The 23231-nt window shown below is 38.6% G+C and overlaps 1 protein-coding gene and 1 long non-coding RNA gene across 5 annotated transcripts in view; one reads left to right on the top strand and one right to left on the bottom strand.

Moving 5' to 3' along the window:
• UIMC1 (ubiquitin interaction motif containing 1) overlaps positions 1 to 23231 on the bottom strand; it is a 127474-nt gene that overhangs the window by 7749 nt on the left and 96494 nt on the right. The window lies entirely within an intron of this gene.
• LOC119871502 overlaps positions 1 to 23231 on the top strand; it is a 44232-nt gene that overhangs the window by 7560 nt on the left and 13441 nt on the right. Inside the window, exon 2 of the long non-coding RNA XR_005358132.1 lies at positions 9032 to 9108. This is a non-coding gene — a long non-coding RNA (uncharacterized LOC119871502). The remainder of the gene's footprint in view (positions 1 to 9031; positions 9109 to 23231) is intronic.

Raw genomic sequence — 23231 nt, 5'->3', positions numbered from 1 at the left:
ATTTCCTATACCCAAGTTTTATATTCCTAGTTGATCTCCTTTACATACACCCCAATTTGTCAGTCTCTCTCTACATGTGTGGAACCCCAAAATGGACCACTTAACAAGCAGTCTGACCATTAAAGAGAACACAAGAACCACAAACTAACCCCAAGACTCATATTCTAATTCAGCCAACGCTGTATTTGCTTTCCTGACAATCTTAAATTGATCTTAAAGGCAATTAAGATCCATCCCCTAGGGATCCCTGGATGGCTCAGTGGTTTGGTGCCTGCTTTGGCCCGAGGCACGATCCTGGAGTCCCAGGATCGAATCCTGTGTCAGGCTCCTGGCGTGTAGCCTTCTTCTCCCTCTTCCTCTCTCTCTCTCTCTCTCTCTCTATCATAAATAAATAAATAAACAAACAAACAAACAAATATTTTTTAAAAAAGATCTATCCCCTACCCTCCCAAATTATCTTCAAATAAAATATTATCAAGACAAGTCTCCTAATTCTATACTTGGGTAACTAAGTTGTTGGTTAATTTTCCCCCCTTAAACTCAAGACTTTATATTTATCCCTGTTCTTTTCAGCTGAACATTCTAATTTGTTGAGATCATCTGCAGTCTTGATTCTGTCATCTGATGTTATCAGCTCTCTTTTCCAGCTTTGTGTCATTTGCATTTATGACATGAATGCTTTCTACATCTTCATCCAAGTCACTGAGGAAAATTATTATCATTATAATAAATGATAAAGCCAAGGACAGAAACCTGTGGCATTTTACTAGATATGACCATCTTCTTCGCTGTCATCCAAATTTCCTTTAACTACTTAATCAAGCAAATATTTATTGAGAATCTTCAATGTGCAAGTGATTTGGAGGATATACAAGAAATCATGTGATAGGGTCCTTGCTCTCAAGGAGCTTACAAGTTACTAAGGGAGAAAGTATATACACTCAAGTAATTATTAACACAAGGTTTTAAAAGATATGCATGATAAAACAAGATCATATACACACACAACTCCTCCCCCCCTTACCCCTCACAAGCAACAATATATAAATAGTGTTTGTCTCTGGGGAAGATGACAGGGACTCTTGGGGAATCCAACAGGACGGAGGCATACTTTTTGCACTATATACTTTTCTATACTGTCAAATTAAAAATTAAAAAAGAAAAAAAGAGACCAGATTATAGAGCGGTCTTAGGTACAAATTAAAGTACATTATCTATTTCCAAGGTTCTTTCCAACCCAGAGATTTATAAATAAAAAGAAAGTATTGTAGGAGAAAAACATCCTGGACATAGTTGTATAACCACCTTCAAATCCACCTCCTATTCTAACAGCCAGTCCACATTTCTCCATCTTATGTAGAAGGACTTTATGAGAGATCTTATCAAGTGTCTCACTGAAATCAATTCTCAAAAGAATAGCACCTCACAGATTACAGAAACCTTTAAGGGTTGTTTTTCTCCCTCTCTTTCCATTTGTCCATCTTGACTACCAAGTATTTTTCCAAAAAGAAATACTTGGAAAGCACTCCACAAAAGCAAGGCTAGAAAAAGAATTAATTGCTTCTAGCACTTATATATATATATGCCTCTATTGCACATAGCAGATTTCTGTTGTTACTTATTTATATGTCAGTCTTCCTTCTATACCATGTAACTTTCTGAATTCAGAGATTCTGGGTTTTGTTTCTTCAGCATCCTCAGCAGAGTACAGAATTGATAAGATGCTAATAAATATTTGCCAAATTAAATCACAGCAATGGATTCAAAAAAGCTCTTTTTATGAGGGCATTTTCTGTGCCAGTGACTTTATAAACATAATTTCTAATCTTTTACCACAAGGCATATGATTATCTGTATTTTATAGCTGATGAAATAATAAATAACCTGATTAAGATCAGAAAGCTAAAACAACAGCAACAACAAAGAAACGTGGCACCAGGAACACAACACAAATCTAATTTTACAAAAGCATATGTTGAGAAACCTGGCTACCTTAGTCGATAGAGCATGCAACTCTTAATCTCAGGGTTGTATACAGAGATTACTTAAAAATAAAATCATAAAAAATAAAATAAAGCAGCATATGTTGTTTTACAAGGGCAGGCTGCCTTTCCTGGAAAATAAGAGGATAAAGAATGAGAAAAGAAAATGGTAAATGAGTGGGCAAGTGGGAAAGAATTTGAGGGTAGAGATTTGGCAGATGGCTAAAAACTATATGCTAATTCTTTTATTAAGTGTTATGATAAAAAAAAAAGTGTTATGATCAGAGAGTGAACTGGACTGGACCCTACAGCTACATTTTCCCTTTGAAACCTATCGTCCCTACCAAGGAGCATGAAGGTATATGTTGCTTTAAAGGAGCCTGCTACACACTAGAGTTTTTGAGGGCTGAAAACCGCTGTTTCAAATAGCTGCAGAAGAAATTTCAATATGAAACTTAAGTCCAAAACCTAACTACTGGTAACAACTGCCAAAGATTTCAAAAGGAACAAGGGAGTCTGAGGACAACTACCAGGTAGGAGGGATAGAATAGAAAGGAGAGATATCACTGAAAGCTGAGAGGGCCACATATAAACCTAAAACCATTAACTTAGGCCTTTATGTAACACTGGATGGAAAACATCCTAAGGAGCTGTGCTTGTGACTGGGCTTAGCACTATTAATATAAAAAAGCAGCAGCAACACCTAGCAGAATAAAGTGCACTGACTTTAGAGTTGTCCAAGTTGGGATTCTACTAGTTGGGGTTCTACTAGCAAACACTAGCTGTGTTTGCCTTGGGCAAGTTACTTAACCTGAGAATCAGCTGACTTATCTACAAAATGAGAGAAGAGCATCTACCCTCATTGGTTTTTGTAAAGAACAAATAACCCAAATAAATTGTAATAGTCTCTAGCCCACAAAAAGCCCTCAGCAAACATCTGTTGTTATTATATAATTCCCATTATATTCCAGATTTCTTAGTTTTATCCAAAGCTTTAGGACTACTCTTAGAACCAGTGCCTACCACCTTATCTATAATTTATGTTAGGTCTTAATCTTTAGTTCTCATACTAATTTGTACAAACAGAATGGTCAAGTAAACAAACAAAGCCTTACAGAACAATTATCAATACTGAGTAAACTTTTGTTTCTATACTGTTTCCAAATCAAAGAAGATAAGCAATCAAAACTAAAGATATGTGGGGTGTCTGGGTGGCTCAGTCCTTTAAGTATCTGCCTTGGGCTCATGTCATAATCTCAGGGGCCTGATGAGATCGAGCCCCAAGTCTGGCTCCCTGCTCAGCAGGGACTCTGCCTGTCCTGTCCCTCTCCTTCTGTCCTTCCCAGGTCCCCATGTGCATGCCCACTCTCTCTCTCCTCCAAATAAACAAACTCTTTAAAAAATAAAAACATGCAGCCTAGAATTGTAAACATTAGAGATGATGGCTCCTTGAGGAGAGTAGAAATTATACACACAAAGAAGAGATTTGATAGAATGACAGTCGACTCGGTCACCCACAAACTCAAAACCACCTCAGTAGAAAAAATAGGAAGCCACAGAATTGCGTATGGTCCTGCTAAGACCAACCATCCTCCGCCTACCATTTCATAAGTGGGAAGTTAGAGGTAGAACCGAAGGCTTGTTCCACCTGCGTGGTGCCTGTCTCATTGTTATCAGCCTCCCCCAAAACACTAGTCCCAACATAAAGGCCATCATTAGAATTATCTACCATTTCCTTTTCCTTTTTAAAAGATTTGATTTATTTATTCATGAGACACAGAGAGAGAAAGAGAGACACAGGAAGAGGGAGAAGCAGGCTCCATGCAGGGAGCCCGATGTGGGACTCAATTCTGGGTCTCTGGGATCACCTCCTGAGCTAAAGGCAGGCACCCAAACACTGAGCCACTCAGGCGTCCCTATCTACCATTTTTTGAGACATGTAGTTATTTAAATTCGAATCCTAATCAGAATTAAATAAATGTAAAATTTAGCTACTCAGTCCCATGAGGCATGATGACACAATCCAGCCCATTGCAGTGTTCCTGTTGCCTCAAGGACTTTCAACATTTCTTGTGAGTAGGTCTCTGGTGATGAATTCTTTCAGTGTTAGTATATCTGAAAAGTCTGTTTCATCTTTTAAATTTTTAATAACAGGGATCCCTGAGTGGCTCAGTGGTTTAGCGCCTGCCTTCGGTCCAGGGCGTGGTCCTGGAGTCCCGGGATGGAGTCCCACATGGGGCTCCCTGCATAGAGTCGGCTTCTCCCTCTGCCTGTGTCTCTACCTCTCTCTCTGTGTGTCTCTCTCATGAAAATAAATTTTTTAAAGATTTAATTAATTTATTTTTTTTTTTAAGATTTAATTTATTTATTCATGAGAGACACAGAGAGAGAGAGAGAGGCAGAGAGAGAAGCAGGCTCCATGCAAGGAGCCCGATGCGGGACTTCATCCCTGGACTCCAGGATCATGCCCTGGGCCAAAGGCAGGCACTAAACCACTGAGCCACCCAGGGATGTCCCTAAAAAAATAAAATTTTAATAACATTTTGAGTTTGGAATAATTTAGATTTGTAAAGGTGTCAGAAAAGTAGTATAGAGATTTCTTTGTAACGTTCACTCCCTTTCTCCTAATGTTAACATCTCATGTAACCATGGTATGTTTGTTGGAACTGAAACATTAGCATTGCCACATAAATATATTTTTTTAAAGTAGGCTCCATGCCCAGCACAGAGTCCAATGTGGGCTTGAACCCATGACCTTGAGATCAAGACCTGAACTGAGACCAAGAGTCAGTCACCCAACCGTGAGCCAACCAGGCACCCCTTTGGTACAACTAGTAACTAAGCTCCATTCTTCATTCAGATTTCACCAGTTTTTCCACTACTACCCCCTTTAATTTTTATATTCTTGGATCTAATCCGAGATACTTTATTATATTTAGTAGCCCTCATTTTTGAAAGATTTCCCTGGGTATAGAAATTTAGGTTGATAACCATGTTCTTTCTTTCTTTTTTTTTTTTTAAAAGATTTTATTAATTTATTCATGAGAGACACAGAGAGAGACAGAGACACAGGCAGAGACAGAAGCAGGCTCCTTGCAGGGAGCCCGATGTGGGACTTGATCCTGGGACCACAGGATCACGCCCTGAGCCAAAGGCAGACGCCCAACCACTGAGCCACCAGGCATCCCGGTTGATAACCATTTTCTTTCAGAATTTAAGAAAATTCTGCCTGACAGTCTTCTTGCGTGTATTGTCGCTACCAAGAAATCTGATTAATTCCTGTTTTTCCCATCTGCACGTAACATGTCTTTTTTCCTCTGGATGGTTTTAAGGTTTTTTTCTCTATCTCTGGTTTTAAGCAATTTGAGTATGATGCGCTTTTTAAAATTTATGATGATGTTTCTTGTGCCTGTGCTTCCTAGAACTTCTTGGATCTACAGGTTTATAGGCTTTGTCAAGTTTGGAATTTTTTCAGTCATTAATTCCTCAAAAATTTTTTGTCCCTTGCCCTCTACAGGGACCGTAGCTGCCTGTGTATTAGGCCACTTAAAATAGTCCCATAGTTCACTGATATTTTTTTTTTTCATTTTTTTGTGTGTCACATTTCAAGTACTCAATAGCCACTGGCTACCATATCTGACCCCACAGATAAAGAACATTTGTGTCATGTGGACACCTCCTTTGGCTAGCACTGCTCCTTTAAGAGATAACCAGGGACTAATCCTATCATGCCTTAGGTCTGTTTACTTTAGACACCATGAGAATCCCAAGCCTCCCATGACATCTCTCATCACGTAGATTCTCATCCCCACATGACTGTCATGTGGGGGGACTTCTGTAAGCTGACTTGATCTTCCCTCCTACTCTCAAAATGACTTTTCCCCTTGGAACTCGTGTCAGTGATCAATAAAACCCCTGATGTTTTCAGCCTCCTATGTGAAAGCTTCCATCATCCTCTTTACTCCCGTTGAAAGATGGTTGTCCTCGGAAGATCTTGTTCTCTTTGTAGTATCTTTCTTTCTTTCTTCTTTCTTTCTTTCTTTCTTTCTTTCTTTCTTTCTTTCTTTCTTTCTTTCTTTCTTTCTTTCTCTTTCTTTCTTTCAGAATTATTTATTTATTATTTATGAGAGAGAGAGAGAGAGAGAGAGAGAGAGAGCGCTGAGAGAGAGAGAAAGAGAGGCAGAGACACAGGAGGAGGGAGAAGCAGGCTCCATGCCAGGAGCCGGACGTGGGACTCGATCCCGGGACTCCAGGATCGTGCCCTGGGCCAAAGGCAGGCGCCAAACTGCTGAACCACCCAGGGATCCCCCTCTTTGTAGCTTCTTAAGGACAGGCGGTTTCTTCTTCCTTATACCACAGTACTGCTGACCTGGAGATGGGGTAAATAGCCTCTCATTTGTTTCCAGACTACTAGAAAAACCTAGTTTGAAACACAAACCATTGTGCTAGCCCTGCTACCCTACCCCTGAAGTAGTCATCTGCTATCCTCCTGGTCACCTGCCCCTCACCAGCCACCCCACTTCCTGGCCATTCGCTAAAAGTTTTAACATACCACTTACTGTCTTATCTCTTCACCACTCCTGCCATCATTCTTGGTGACTTTAATATCTACATATTAGACTGAAGCAGATGAAGTTGCAGTTTTCGTAGGTTCAACCTAGGGTGTGATCTGTCCAGTGCGCTGTCCTCTCAGTTCCTTGACCTTTTGGCCATCAACTCCCATGGATCGTATCATCTCAGCCTTTCTTAAGTGGGATTCTGAGAGAGAAGTAGGCCTAATGCCCAAGACAATCCGTTGTACGTAATGAATTAACCTGCCCCTTGCATCTCAAGTGGTACCAGTTACGTACCATCCTTGGCAGAAGTAAGGAAACAGCCAATTCATTTTCTGTGTTTTCTGGTTCTTCAACCCTGGTTGTGCCTGTCAGTAGTAACTGTGCCGCTTCTGAGATCTCATTTTCAGATGTACCATTCTCTGATCACCACCACCTATCTTTTCCAACTCAGTCCTCTAATGTCCTAACTCCAATAATCCTTCAGCCCCACTGGGACATCTAATTCCAGACTATCCCCTTTCCATTGTCCATTATCCTGTCATGGTCTCACTTCTTAGTGAACTTAGATTTCACGGTTATCATATAACAAGTCCCTTGAATATTTCTAAATTCTATTGTACTCCCTGGCAAAACCCAGTATTGGTTAAATTCAATCTTCTAGCTATTTATTACGGTCCTCACCTAAGCAACACAACAATGCTGACTGGGCTCACAGTATTTAAGGCTGTAGACCTCTAGTGGTCCCTCAGTACTGCCCAGCAGTCATCATATGTTTTCATAGTCAATTTATTCTTCTACTCTCCCCTCTGGGAGAGTCTATTTTATGTCTCTTCTGCTATCCTCAAACCTCTGGTATTCATCCTGACTCTGGTGTCACCATTTTTTTTTGTTTTCATACAACTTTATTGAGCTGTGATTTACATATTATGTAATTCACTAACCTAAAGTATAATTCAATAGTTTTTAGTATATTCATAGTTGTGCAACTATCACTACTATCAATTTTATAGTATTTTTGATAACTGAAGAAACCTGTTCCCATTAGCAGTCATTCTCCATTTCTCTGCTAACCTCCAGCCCTAGGCAACCACTGATCTACTTCTGTCTCTGAGGGTTTGACCATTCTGGGCCTGTTATATAAATGGAATCATACCATGTTTGGTCTTTTGTGACTGGCTTCTTTCACTTAACATATGTCCAAGGTTCATCTATTTTGTAGCATATTATCAGTAATTCATTCCTTTTTACCCTGACAATGGCTGCAACGTTTTATATTCCCACAGAAAATGTACTGGAGGGGTTTCCATTTTTCCACATTTTTTTGTTTAAGATTTTATTTGTTGGGGGACCTGGTGGCTCAGTGGTTAAGCGTCTGTCTTCTGCTCAGGGCATGGTCCTGGAGTCCTGAGACTGAGTCCAGTATCAGGCTCCCCATGGGGGCCTGCTTCTTGGGGGAGCCCAATGTGGGACTTTATCCCAGGACTCTGGTATCACACCCTGAGACGAAGGCAGATGGCCAACCACCAAGCCACCCAGGCATCCCCATTTTTCCACATTCTTGCCAACATTTGTTATTTTTGTTTTAAATAGCCATTCTAGTGGGTATGAAGCATTTCGTTCTTTTGACTTGGATTTCTCTAATAACTAATGATGTTGATCATTTTCTTCATGAGCTTTTGGTCATTTGTGTATCTTCTTTGGAGAAATGTCTACTCAAATCCTTTGTTTTAATTGGGTTGTCTTTTTGTTGTTGATTGCTAAGAGTTCCTTATATATTCTAGAATCCAGACCCTTAACAGACATACAATCTGCAAATATTTTCTCCCATTCTGTATATTTTAACTTTCTTGAAAGCGTTCTTTGATGCATAGCAGTTTTAAATTTTGAGAGTCTAATTTATCTATTTGTCTTTTTTTTTTTTTTTTTTTTAAATCTACGATAGTCACACAGATAGAGAGAGAGAGAATGGCAGAGACACAGGCAGAGGGAGAAGCAGGCTCCATGCACTGGGAGCCCAACGTGGGACTCAATCCTGGGTCTCCAGGATCGCGCCCCGGGCCAAAGGCAGGCGCCAAACCGCTGCGCCACCCAGGGATCCCTCTATTTGTCTTATATTGCTTATACTTTGGTGTTCATATCTACGAATCCATTGCTAAATCTAAGGTCGTGAAGATTTACTCCTAAGAGTTTTAGTACTTAAATTTAGGTCTTTGATCTATTTTTTGTATATAGTGTGAAGTAGGAGTCGATTTTTTTTTTCTTTTAGACATTTAGTTCTTTTAGCACCATTTGCTGAATAGACTATTTTCCCCCTACTGAATTATCCTGATAGCCTGTCCAAACCTGGTTAGCTATAAATGTACAGTTTTAATTCTGGACTTTCAATTCTATTCCATTGATCTATATATAACTATCCTTATGGCAATGCCATACTATCTTGATTGGTAATTATATAATTAGGAAGTGTGAACCTTCAACTTTGTTCTTTTTCAGGACTATTTTGGCTATTTTGGATCCCTTGAACTTCCCAATCTCAAAAAATGGAGTCATTATTAAACCAGTTGCCTAAGGTAAAAACCATGGAATCACCTGAGTTTTCTCTTTCTGTTATACTCCAAAAAGTCCTGTAGATTTAGTCTTCAACATACGACCCAAATTTGGCAACTTCTCTACCTCACAGCTATCACTATGATCCAAGGAAACATCAGATCCTGCCTGGAATACTGCAAGTGCCTCCTGCTTAGTCTGTTCACTTTGACTTTTGCTCCTGGCCCTTTACAGACTATATTTCACACAGCAGCGGATTACATCACTCTCTTGCTCTCAATTGTTCTACAGCATTTCACCATATTTAGAATACAAAAACCCAGATGATCTTATCACTGATCTGATCTCTCTTTTCCCGTGTTACTCATGCCACTGTACTCACTGTGGCTTCCCTGCTGCTCTAAGAAACATGTCAAACACACTCTTGCTTTAGGGCCTTTATAGTTATTTCCTTTACCTGGAATGACACTATTCAAATATAACTTCAAGAAGGTCTTCTTGTTCTATTCATTTAAGAGCTCCTCCCTGCCCCTTCACTGCCTTCTCTGCCCTGGTCATTCTCTATTCTCTATTTCTTGCCTTATTTTTCCTTATGTTTTTATTTATTTGTTCTCTCCATGAGAATGTAAGCTTCATGAGAGCACACATTTCTTTTTGGTTCAGTATTGTATTCTCAGCTTGTATAACAGTACCTCAGTTATAACAGGTGCTATATGAAATTGTTGATTGGGGTTGTCAGTAAAGGAAGACAAATAATATAGTATAAATAATACAGTCGTCTTCTAAATTACTCAAGGGGACTCTCTAAGTTGAGCATCCTACAGTGGACTTACCCAGAAACCTAAATCAAAGGTACTTTCTCTCATCCTGATCCCCAGGCACAAAGTATGATTGATTCTTTAAGATTCTCAAATCTGTCCACTTCCACTGACACTCCTTTGTTATTTGTCTTCCTCTTTCTAGCCTCAATCTCTCCAATTTTCCATTCTGCTCTAATAACTCAGGTCCAGCATTACCAGTGGCAGTACCCAGGAAGCCTTCCCTGATCCAAGAAGGCCTCAATCTCTACACTTAAACAGGGCCCTATGTGCATCTAACACTTCTCATACAACACTCTAAATAACTGCTTTAACTACTTATCTCCCCCATCAGACTGTCTCTTATTCACTTCAGTATTCTACATTCCTGACATAAAATTGATATTCATTATAAACATATATACAATTTGGCAAAGTAGTTTCTTATTCACTAGTTTGCTGGAGTGTTTTCTTTGCTTTAAGAACAATTGAATACTTTTATAACTTAGATAAAAATGTCTCTTCAGCCTGATCTAAAATAACTCTTGAAACAGAAAAGCCCTATCTACCTCATTCCATTCAATAAATAAATTCTTGTTGTTCTCTCAGGTACTAGACTTGATAATCTTATTCTACTAAAGATAGTTTCTAATTCAGAAACCCTAATGATTATGTTGACACTTCCTAAGTATAAACAACTCTAAACAGGCAGGCATCACTGGGTCCAATTTATAGATGATCAAAATAAAGACTCAAAGGCTTCAATTCTGTAAATACTTGGTCCTGAATAGGTAGGTCTTAGAGTCTGTTAGACTCCAAAGCCAGTACCACAATACCAATTTGTCCTCTTTCTTTCAGAGAAACCAGAGGCTCTTTGTCCTATTCAAGTTGTAGTAATTTCCTTTCAAGTTTAGAGATAAGCTTGCTTTCTCAAGAGGTACACTTGAATGTTGAGCTCCTGACCCTAACCTTCAGCACTGCTATAGTTAGGCCCTGCATCTGAAGTGTCAGCATAGTTTGCTCAATTATCTATCCATAAAAAGACAAAAGTACTCATATAAAAATATTCTTAGTAGTGCCCCCACATCCTGAGGCTAAAGGCAGAGTAAACACTGGGAAAAATCTTTAAACCACACAATTCCTACTTGATATATAGAAATATAAAGGGTCTACCACCATTATATTTTCATGAACAAAATTCCTCAATCTATGAGGTATTGAATAATTTAGAGGTCTTAGAAAAAGTCACTGTCTAGTTCTTACTAGCACTTATGTATAATATTTATAGCTAATTTTTTCTTTAACATTGGAATTTTTATTTAAACAACTTGACTATGTATATCTAGAATTTTAAAATAATTCACACTACTGATCCATGAATTATACTTTGGGAATCTATTCTGAGGAAATCATCTGAATTTAAATGAGATCACAAGACAAAGATATCTTACCAAAGCACTATTTTTAACGATGAAAAATTAAACAACCTAATGTAATTATTTCTCTGTTGCCTTTTTTTTTTTTTTCAGTGAGCACGTATACCACTTTATAACTTAAAAAAACTGTTTATCTATTAAGAGACAAAGTGCCTAGGTGGCTCAGTTGGCTCAGGGTCATGGGATCAAGCCCTGAGTCAGGTTCTGTGCTCAGCAGGGAGTCTGCTTCGCATTTTCTCCCTTCCTCTGCCCCACCCCACTCAAGTAAATAAATAGATCTTAAAAAAGGGGTGGTCAAACAATCCAATTTACTAGCTTAGTGATTTTAACAAAGTTACTTAACTTCTCCTTGGGGATGAAGAATTTAATTTAATTTAATTTTTTATTTATGATAGAGAGACTGAGACATAGAGAGAGACATCTGAGAGACAGAGAGAGAGAGAGAGAGAGAGAGGCAGAGACATAGGCAGAGGGAGAAGCAGACTCCATGCACCGGGAGCCCGACGTGGGATTCGATCCTGGGTCTCCAGGATCGCGCCCTGGGCCAAAGGCAGGCGCCAAACTGCTGCGTCACCCAGGGATCCCAAGGATTTAATTTTAAAGTTGCTACAAAGATCAGATGAGATAAGGATAAGTATAAATATGTAAGTGCATACATAGTACCTAACACAAAACAATAGTAATAGGAGTCACTGTTATAAAGACTAGGAATGTGTTATACACCCATGAACTTAAAACTTTTTATTTTATTTTTTTAAATTTTTAAAAAAGATTTTATTTATTTATTTATTCATGAGAAACACACAGAGAGAGAGAGGCAGAGACACAGGCAGAGGGAGAAGCGGGCTCCACGCAGGGAGCCCGACATGGGACTCGATCCTGAGTCTCCAGGATCACACCCCAGGCTGCAGGCAGCATTAAACCACTGCGCCACCAGGACTGCCCTAAAACTTTTTTTTAAAAGATTTTATTTATTTATTCATGAGAGACACAGAGACAGAGAGAGAGGCAGAGACACAGGCAGAGGGAGAAGCAAGCTCCATGCAGGGAGCCTGACGTGGGACTCGATCCCGGGTCTCCAGGATCATGCCCTGGGCTGAAGTGGCGCTAAACCGCTGAGCCACCCGCTGCCCAAAACTTTTTTTTTTTCCCTAAACGAGAGAATCCTGTTTTTAGGATTTCAAAATCTCATTTGAAACCCAATATATAAAAATCCGTAAAAGCAGAGTTCTAGATGAGGTGGGTAATGAAGTCGTAGACTGTTACACCAATACTAGTCCTGGCTGCCATGCCCTTTCCATACCTCCACAGAACCAGACTGAACACATTCTGAAAAACCAGTGCTATAGAACAGGGATAGGCAAATTATGGACTGACCACCTGTTTTTAGAACTAAACTTTTACTGGAACATAGCCCTAATTCATTTACATACTGTCTCTGGCTGCTTTTGTGCTCTAATAGCACAGTTGTGTAGCTGTGGCAGAGATATGAGTAGTTATGACAGAGATCATATGGCCTGCAAAGCCTAAAATATTTGCTATCTGTCCCTTTAAGAAAAGTTTGTCAACTTTGGCTTTAAAAGAATACATTTTCAGAGGGTCTACCTGCATTGCACTGTTAAGATTCTAGGGAGGGAATAAAAACAACTATAACACAATTACTGTTAATTACAATACTAAACTTATGTAAGTATAAATCACAAGTGTTTAAGTCTTAAAAAGGAACACTTTGCAGGTGTGACTCTCCTGTAAATAAAAGAGCCTAGTATATTAGTATCAAAAACTCTACAATGTGTAAACTTTGTTGGATCCTGATTTCAAATAATTACCAATTATTTGATATTAATTTTTTAAGTATAACAGTATAATAGACTACTTTTTCTTTTAAAGAGATCTTGGGATGCTGGGTGGCTCAGTTGATTGAGCATCTGACTCTTGGTTTTAGTTCAGATCACAAATCTCATGAGTTGTGAGATCCAGCCCTGCACTGGGCTCCGAGCTCAGCAGGGAGTCTGCTTGAAAATTCTCTCACTCTACTCCTCTCTAGTGCTCTCTCTCTCTCTCTCAAATAAACAAATTCTTTTTAAAAATAAAATTTAAAAAATAAACAGATTTTCTTTCAGGGATACTTAGTAATATAATGAAATGGTATCTGGGATCTGATTTGAAATAATCTGAGGAGAAGAGGTTATGGATGGATTATAGATAAAACAGCAGTGACCATGTGTTAATGAACAGGTGGCACACGGGTTCAAAGTTACTATTATCAATGTTATGTTATGTTTGAATTTTGTTTGTATTTAAAACAAACACATACACAAAGTTATGTTTGTTTGTATTTAAAACAAACACATACACAAAGTCTTTTTACAAGGCAATAGTCAAAACTAAACTGGTCATTACCTTTTGAAAAAACTGATATGAAAGGTAGCACAGATACAAAGAACCTAGAAAAAAATCCAAGAGGCTTCTCCCTAAACAATCATTAATGGCAATTATATCGTTATCACACACTGTCATCAGAGATTAAATCAAAGTAATACTAAGTGTGTTTCATATGGAGAAAAAACTCTAAACTTTTCTGAATTTTAACAGTGGCTGCTTTATCAAGGTTCCTGTAGAAGTGAAATAAATGACAAGAAGTGTAATAGAAGCATATAAGCTCTTTAAAATCTTTATAATATATACAAAAGAATATATATCCAAACCAATCATCCAACTCAAAAACTACACTATTCTCAAAACTGATCATCTAACTGTGTGCGTCTTCCCAATCCCATCCTCGGCCTCCAAGTATCTCCTTTAAGAACGATTTATTCTCAAAATTATATTATCATTAGTTCTTATAGAAATAAACAGTTTTAACAAATTCTTAGAACAATATATTGACCATCATATTAAATTTAGTATTCTGAAACTTGTTTTTGTTTTTTAAAATCTGAACATTTCTGGATAATTCTTTCGAGTAGTTTTTTTTTTTTTTTTTTTTTTTTTTTTTATGATAGTCACACAGAGAGAGAGAGAGAGAGAGGCAGAGACATAGGCAGAGGGAGAAGCAGGCTCCATGCACCGGGAGCCCGACGTGGGATTCAATCCCGGGTCTCCAGGATCGCGCCCTGGGTCAAAGGCAGGCACTAAACCGCTGCGCCACCCAGGGATCCCTCGAGTAGTTTTTAAATTAAGGCTGATTGTGGAAAAAAAATAATAATAATAAAGCTGACTGTGCAGCCTGGCTCCTGCCACTTTCTAGGTATGTGATACTGGGGAAATTATTTTCGTGTCAAGCCTCAGTTTCCTCTTCTATAAAAGTAGAATAATATGTTTCAAAAGATTGTTGTAAGAATTAAACTATACCCTAAAAGCACAGTTCCTGATATATAGCAGGTAGTCACAAATGGTAGCCCTTATTGGTTGATATTAGGTATGATCTGTAAAGACTTGGTAAATTAAATCTTTTTAACTTACTTAATGGAAAAATAGTATCTTGCTATCAAGTGTTTCCTTTATATTATGCCCTTAGACTCCTTAGTAACAAGTCAGTCTGTGAATGAATGATTTCCAAGGCCACTACCAGAAGTAATTTTGACAGTTCATCTGATCCTTTCACTTTACACACACGCTTTTACAGAGGTGACTTAGGTGATATCAACTCTGTACACTAGGAAACAGTCTGAATCCATCAAACTTTTTTCCAGGTAATTGAAAAGCTGACAAGGTCAATTCTGATGAGATTAGACTTCACGTTGGCATTCAGGGACTGAGGATTCTAATACTCTGCCTTCCTAAAACTGACTGAGGCTTCCATAGTCTCCTCAAACTTTCCTGTGTGTATTCCCATTTCCATACATGGGAAGGCAGATAAGAACCTGTAGCATTGCGGATCCCTGGGTGGCTCAGCGGTTTGGCGCCTGTCTTTGGCCCAAAGTGCGATCCTTGGGTCCCACGATCGAGTTCCGCATCAGGCTCCCAGCATGGAGCCTGCTTCTTCCTCCTCCTGCGTCTCTGCCTCTCTCTCTCTCTCTATGTCTATCATAAATCAATCAATCAATCAATCAATCAATCTATCTTAAAAAAAAAAAAAAAAAAGAACCTGTAGCATTGAAGAATGCTAGGCCTGGAATCAGGCTGACCTGGGCTTGGGCCCTGGCTCTACTGCTTATAAACTATCTGATGCTGGACAAGTACTAAACCTCTCTGATGCCAGTGTCTTTGTGAGTAAAATGAAGATAACAGTAATACTTATCTTCTAAGGTAACTAAAGTTCTGCCTGTGGCTCTAAGACAGTTCTAAGGGAGAAGACTAATCTAATATTAATCCCTTGAACTTTCTTCTTTCTTAAAATGCTCTAGATGCCTGAATTAAAACGTGTGACCAGATCATGAAGTGAGAGAACTGGTTTTTAGCTGATAGTACTCCTTCAACACATAATACTTTGGGTATTAACTCAAGTGATAATAAGAGCTATTTTATTTTTGTTTTTGTTTTTGTTTTTAATTTATTTTTTATTGGTGTTCAATTTACTAACATACAGAATAACCCCCAGTGCCCGTCACCCATTCACTCCCACCCCCCGCCCTTCTCCCCTTCCACCACCCCTAGTTCGTTTCCCAGAGTTAGCAGTCTTTACGTTCTGTCTCCCTTTCTGATATTTCCCACACGTTTCTTCTCCCTTCCCTTATATTCCCTTTCACTATTATTTATATTCCCCAAATGAATGAGAACATATAATGTTTGTCCTTCACCGACTGACTTCACTCAGCATAATACCCTCCAGTTCCATCCACGTTGAAGCAAATGGTGGGTATTTGTCATTTCTAATAGCTGAGTAATATTCCATTGTATACATAAACCACATCTTCTTTATCCTTTCATCTTTCGTTGGACACCGAGGCTCCTTCCACAGTTTGGCTATCGTGGCCATTGCTGCTATAAACATCGGGGTGCAGGTGTCCCGGCATTTCATTGCATTTGTATCTTTGGGGTAAATCCCCAACAGTGCAATTGCTGGGTCGTAGGGCAGGTCTATTTTTAACTCTTTGAGGAACCTCCACACAGTTTTCCAGACTGGCTGCACCAGTTCACATTCCCACCAACAGTGTAACAGGGTTCCCTTTTCTCCGCATCCTCTCCAACATTTGTTGTTTCCTGCCTTGTTAATTTGCCCCATTCTCACTGGTGTGAGGTGGTATCTCATTGTGGTTTTGATTTGTATTTCCCTGATGGCAAGTGATGCAGAGCATTTTCTCATATGCATGTTGGCCATGTCTATGTCTCTGTGAGATTTCTGTTCATGTCTTTTGCCCATTTCATGATTGGATTGTTTGTTTCTTTGGTGTTGAGTTTAAGAAGTTCTTTATAGATCTTGGAAACTAGCCCTTTATCTGGTATGTCATTTGCAAATATCTTCTCCCATTCTGTAGGTTGTCTTTTAGTTTTGTTGACTGTATCCTTTGCTGTGCAAAAGCTTCTTATCTTGATGAAGTCCCAATAGTTCATTTTTGCTTTTGTTTCTTTTGCCTTCGTGGATGTATCTTGCAAGAAGTTACTATGGCCGAGTTCAAAAAGGGTGTTGCCTGTGTTCTTCTCTAGGATTTTGATGGAATCTTGTCTCACATTTAGATCTTTCATCCATTTTGAGTTTATCTTTGTGTATGGTGAAAGAGAGTGGTCTAGTTTCATTCTTCTGCATGTGGATGTCCAATTTTCCCAGCACCATTTATTGAAGAGACTGTCTTTCTTCCAATGGATAGTCTTTCCTCCTTTATCGAATATTAGTTGACCATAAAGTTCAGGGTCCACTTCTGGATTCTCTATTCTGTTCCACTGATCTATGCGTCTGTTTTTGTGCCAGTACCACACTGTCTTGATGACCACAGCTTTGTAGTACAACCTGAAATCTGGCATTGTGATGCCCCCAGATATGGTTTTCTTTTTTAAAATTCCCCTGGCTATTCGGTGTCTTTTCTGATTCCACACAAATCTTAAAATAATTTGTTCTAACTCTCTGAAGAAAGTCCATGGTATTTTGATAGGGATTGCATTAAACGTGTATATTGCCCTGGGTAACATTGACATTTTCACAATATTAATTCTGCCAATCTATGAGCATGGAATATTTTTCCATCTCTTTGTGTCTTCCTCAATTTCTTTCAGAAGCTATTTTATTTTTGAAGGAAAGAATAAGCACATTTGGCAGAAGAAAACTGCTAGATCCTGAGGTCTGGCTTTTCAGCAGGGAGGCAAAAATGAGCAGGTGTAACTGACGCAAAGACAAAGTCCATGTTAAAAGGGATAAGATGAGATGAATGAAGGCACTGAGAACTCAAGCAGACACAGACTGCAGTCAGACTGCTATTTCATATGCCAAATCATATAGCAACTTTTTTACTATATCACAGTAGAGCTGATATAAGGAAATGTTCCATAGAAATGTTGAACGAAAGTTGTCAGAAGACAACTAAAATGCAAGGGGAGGGAATGGGAAGGGATATGAGGGGAGTGAAAGGGAGGGAAGGGGAGGGAAGAGGCACACTGCTGCTACATTATTAATACATGAGAAGGGTTACATGCAGGGCAACTTAAGAAGTCTGGGGTAAAAATACTGGCCTGAGTTCATCCAGTTTATGTCAGTAGGCATTCAAATAAGATGGTGGCCATTCCAGAAAATGCCAAACAGTTCCAAACTTGGAAACAAGTTATTAAAGAGGAATCTACTAAATAGTATACCACTTTCAGCATCTGGCCCCTACTGATTCCCGTACCAGGCCATCACCACCTTCTCCTACCTCTTAGCTTCCTCCTACCATCATCTATAACAATAAATTCTTTATCCTTTCTCTTTGATGCCCACCTCCCTTAATTCTGCATGAATTCCAATCTCTTTTCTCCTTATCAGTGCCACTTCTATTCATGCCAATTAGATCTTTCTACAAAATCAGCATTCTTCTTCAGGAAATAAAAGCTTTGACAGTATTCACACAAAGAGGTTGCTGTCTCAGGCTGAATAAATCTGGAAACTTGGTAAAAACTGATGGATAGGTAGAAAAAAAACCTGGAAAGCACCTTGGAAGCAGAAGGCAGATAATTTATAAAGAACTTACAGAAACTGATAAGAAAAAGAACCCCAAAAATACTTGGGCAAAGTTGAGAGAACAATTCTTCAAAGAAAAAAGACAAGTTGGCTTTTTAAAAAAAGAAAAAATTTCAATTTACTATTAATCAAAGAAATATAAAGTACAGTGAAATGCCATTGTTTACCTATCAAATATGCCAAGATCTGTAAGAAAGAAAAAAATTCCTTACTTTTTGGAATAGAGTTATGAAAAGAACAGTCTCATATGTTAGTGGTGAGAATTTTAATCACTAAAACCTTTCTAAAAAGCAATCTTAAAATGTTATAGATATAATCCAGTAATTCCACTTTTAGTAATCCTAACTTAAAGAAATAACTCTAAACAGAAATTCACAATTTATATATTATAAGGCTTATGCCACTGGCTGCTTGTTTTCTTTATCAAGATTTTATTTCAGGGGCACCTTGGTGGCTCAGTCATTTAAGCATCTGCCTTCAGCTCAGGTCATGATCTTGGGGTCCAGGGATCCAGACCCGAAGCAGGCTGCCTGCTCAGCCTTCTCTCTCTCCCACCCCCTGCTTGTGTTTCTCTTGCCATCTCTCTCTCTCAAATAAATAAATAAAATCTTTTTTAAAAAAAGAAAAACTTATTTTTTTTTAAGATTTTTATTTATTTATTCATGAGAGACAGAGAGAGAGAGAGAGAGAGGCAGAGACACATGCAGAGGGAGAAGCAGGCTCCATGCAGGGAGCCCGATGTGGGACTCGATCCCGGGTCTCCAGGATCACGCCCTGGGCTGAAGGCAGAGCTAAACCGCTGGGCCACTGGGGCTGCCCAAAACTTAAATTTTTAAAGTAATCTCTCTATCCAACATGGGGCTTCAACTCATAACTCCAAGATCAAGAGCCATATAGTCCACTGACTAAGCCAGCCAGGCACCCCAAGGCTCATGCTATTTTAAATGCTTATCTTTATCAGGAAAAAAAAAAAAAAGGGTAAAAATCCCATGCCTAATATTAGGGGAACACTTAAGTAAGAATCTACTTTTTCTTGCCAACCAGAAATAATCCCTTCTACCTTTAAGAGTGGTTAGTGCCTCTATTTTACTACTTCAACTGATTTGTATCATACTTAATTATGCCCAGGTCTGCCTGCCACACTGGACTGTAAATTCCCTGAGTATAAATCTGAGATCCCAGTCAGCTCTCTCATATCCCTTTGCAAACTCTTGAGTACCCCCAGTACCTAGTGCAATGCTTCAATAATTTAGTAGAACAGAATGATTTTTGTTAAGTTGAATCACTGTACAAAGCAAATTAATCAAGGACTTCAAAGACAGTATAATTTTATTCACATAAAGACATACAAACACATATAAAAGACATGAACAAGGTCAGTAAATTTAAAACTGACCTAATTCCACCACAATTTGGAATAAACTCAATTCCACAAGATTATAGGAATATTAGATTCTAATATAGGGATATTGGACTGCAAGAGTCAAAATCTATAGCCCTGCCCCTCTAGCCCCTGCATCCTGCCTGGAACACAGATATGAAGTCTAGAAATTTAAAAAAAAAAAAAAAGCCACCTTAAAACCATGAGCCAAGAAGCTACAAGGATTGCAAAGCCAAAAGAGAAAAGCCCAAGTTCTCATTACATCACTGAGCCACTGCCTCACTCTAGATACCTTGTTATGCGAGAAAAAGAAACCCTACATATTAAACCCATTGTTAATGGAGTTTCCTGTTACTATGACTTACAGAATTTTCTAACAGATATTAATAGGGTTTTCTGTTACTTATTCTGACTTTTAAACAATGCACAGTCATCTACTTGGTTATAGTGACTAAACCACGGATGGACACTTAAATCAAATAAAGCCTAATCAAAAGTCTTTCTCTAGAATGACTTATAGTTTCAGGAGAAAGAACTCCTTCCTTCCACTAAAGGCTAAAAATCTATAGCTGCAGAGAGACATCTTGTTTGCCCTTGAAAAGACTTGTTTATTGAATACAGATAAGTGGAGTCAAAAGATGAAGGAGAGACACCATCTGAACTCCTAGATCCAGCTCTGTCTGAAACCTACACTAGATTTCCCAATTTCCATGCAAACTAACTTGTTTTTTGCTTAAGGTTACTTAAATTAGATTTCCAACACTTGCATCCCAAACAGTCCTATATACTATAGTGAAGTAAACACACAAAAAATTCTTTTACAGTTGAAAAAAATCTCTGCCCCTTATTAACCGACATATTTCAAGTTAATTTGTCATTCTACAGTTGCCTACCATGTATTTCCTTTCATACTGCCCATACTATAACCACATTGAAACTTCTTTCCTGTATACTGCTCATATTTTTCTATTTATGTGATTTTGCTTACTGTTCCTTTACATTAATGTCCTTCCATCTCAATCTCTAGTCACATTTCCTCTGAAACACAACAGACTGTATGTCCACTAGTAATTCTAACCTTGCATTATTTATGTGCATGCCTTTTCTGCCTGACTGCATTATAATCTCAGTTTATTTAGATTTGTGTATCTTCCCAGGCCAGTCTGCCTCTAAAATCCATGTTATTTTTACTAAACCTATGCTTTTTCCCAATTGTTAACACCTTAGTAGTTATGTGTCAATAGCGACACAGTTTTTTTCTTTAAAGATTTTATTTATTTATTTATTCATGAGAGACAGAGAGAGGCAGAGACACAGGCAGAGACAGGGGAAGCAGGCTCCATGTAAGGAGCCTGATATGGGACTCAATCCCAGGACTCCGGGATTACACCCTGAGAGCCGAAAGCAGATGCCCAATCACTGAGCCACCCAGGCATCCCAATAGCGATACAGTTAATCTAATCTTCCTATGTACCACAAAAGCCATATAAACACTAGTAAGTCTAAGTGGGGCACAAACTGCATTCAGGTAGGTAAATTCAGTTATATGGAACAGAAAAAGTCAAACGATCTAATTAAAAAATTGTTTTCATTAGAGATGTTCAGGTCTTACGATTTTTGCTGAGTCACCCGTCCCCGTCTAAGCCTATTCTAGGCCTCAGTCCTTCTCTGTTAGCTCTCAGGCAAGTCTATACCAAGGATTCTCACCTCCTTTCGCCCACTTATCCACTATTTTTTTTTCCAGATGATATCCACTCTTGACAGTATCCTGACTCTAAGCCACATCCCTGCATCTAGACCCAAGCATACATAGTTAATACCTTCAGCTTCCCTAATTCTCCTACAATCTATTTTTCACTAGCTTATTCTTACCACCTTACCATTACCTTGCCTATCATCTTTCCCTTAGCTCTATCTGACTGACGGCTTATCCTTTATGTACCAGCACACAAACAGACTTCAGAGAGACTACACCAGCAGGAATAATATTCAATAATAACAACAGCTACCATTTATTGAACATTTATTATATGCTAGGTACTTCATAAAGTGTCTCTGATTCTCATGATAATCCTAATGATCTCAGACTAATTTTACAAACAAGGCATCTGATCCTCAAAAAGGTAAGGTCATTTGTCAATTATCCAGCTGACAATTATTACAGCTGAAATTTAAATTCAGATCTATATAGTTCCAAAGCCCATGTTGCTCCCACTCTATCATACTGCCAAACATAAAATGTTGGCTGTTGTCCCAGTTTCTACTCTTGTCCCCCACCGCAACAACCTATCCATATGCCAGAATGATCCTTTGCTCAAATATTAATTCATTCTTTGATCAAATCCCTCCAATGGTTTGCTCAGAGTAAAAGCTAAAATCCTTACTATGGCCTAAGAACCCTATGTGATCTGCCCACTTGTCCCCTTCCCTTTTCTCTCTCTAATCTCATTATCTTTCCTTTACTTACTTCATTCCAGACACACAGGCTTATCATTCCTCATATACACCAAGCCTGTTCATAACCAAATATCTTTGCACTTAGTGTTCCCTGTGCCTGTAACATTCTCTTCTCTCCACCTTGAAATCTCTTACTTCCTTTAGGTCTCTGCTCAGATGTCACCTTCTCAATGGGACCTTCCCTGACCACCTATTATTCTAAACTGCTACCTACTGACCTCCCTATTCTCCTCTTCCTCTGCTTTCTTTTCTTCTCCAAAATACTTATCACCACTTAACATATTGTATGTTTATTTATCCCACTGCTAGAATATAAACTCCATGAGAAAAGGAACTTTGTATATTCTGTTTACTGTATTTGGTATGTAGCAGTTATTTATTAAACATTTACTGAATGAGTAAATGGAGATCTTCATTCTTCCTGTTTAAATAAAAGTGGTCTCAAACACATTTTCCAGAAAGCCAATACAAATCTCCCCTCAAACAATGCCTTTAAAGAACACTCCCTCTAATTTTCCATATTGTAGATAGCCATATCATTGAGCAACAAACTGAGCAGACTGAGCCAACTTACCCAGAATGTAGTATTATAATCAAATAAAACTTAGAGCAAAGTTAATCAAACACATATTTAATGATATGTATAATTGTTATTGTGCTGCACCGTAACTAGGCATAAGTGGTAGACACTTCATGTAAATGACTCTAATTACTATTTCTTTTACACAGCCAAGCCAAGCATGCCTAAGATCAGATTTGGGGGAAATAGGAAGGAGGGGAGAGCTGGATACTTGAGAGAGACAAGTCCTCCCTCTTATTCCACCTCCTTAGGCATTGGGCTAAGTCTCCTAGTCTAGGTCATGTATTTTCAAAAGTAACTCTCTCTCCTCCATAGCAGAAGAACCTTCCTTTTACCAAAAACTGGGCTGAGGGCTTGGCCTCTGATTCCAGTCATAAAATGTGAGAGGAACCAGAACAATCACTA

This window comes from Canis lupus, chromosome 4 (genome assembly GCF_011100685.1).
Source record: "Canis lupus familiaris isolate Mischka breed German Shepherd chromosome 4, alternate assembly UU_Cfam_GSD_1.0, whole genome shotgun sequence".
Taxonomy (NCBI): Eukaryota; Metazoa; Chordata; class Mammalia; order Carnivora; family Canidae; genus Canis; species Canis lupus.
This window is presented reverse-complemented; position numbering and strand designations above follow the sequence as displayed.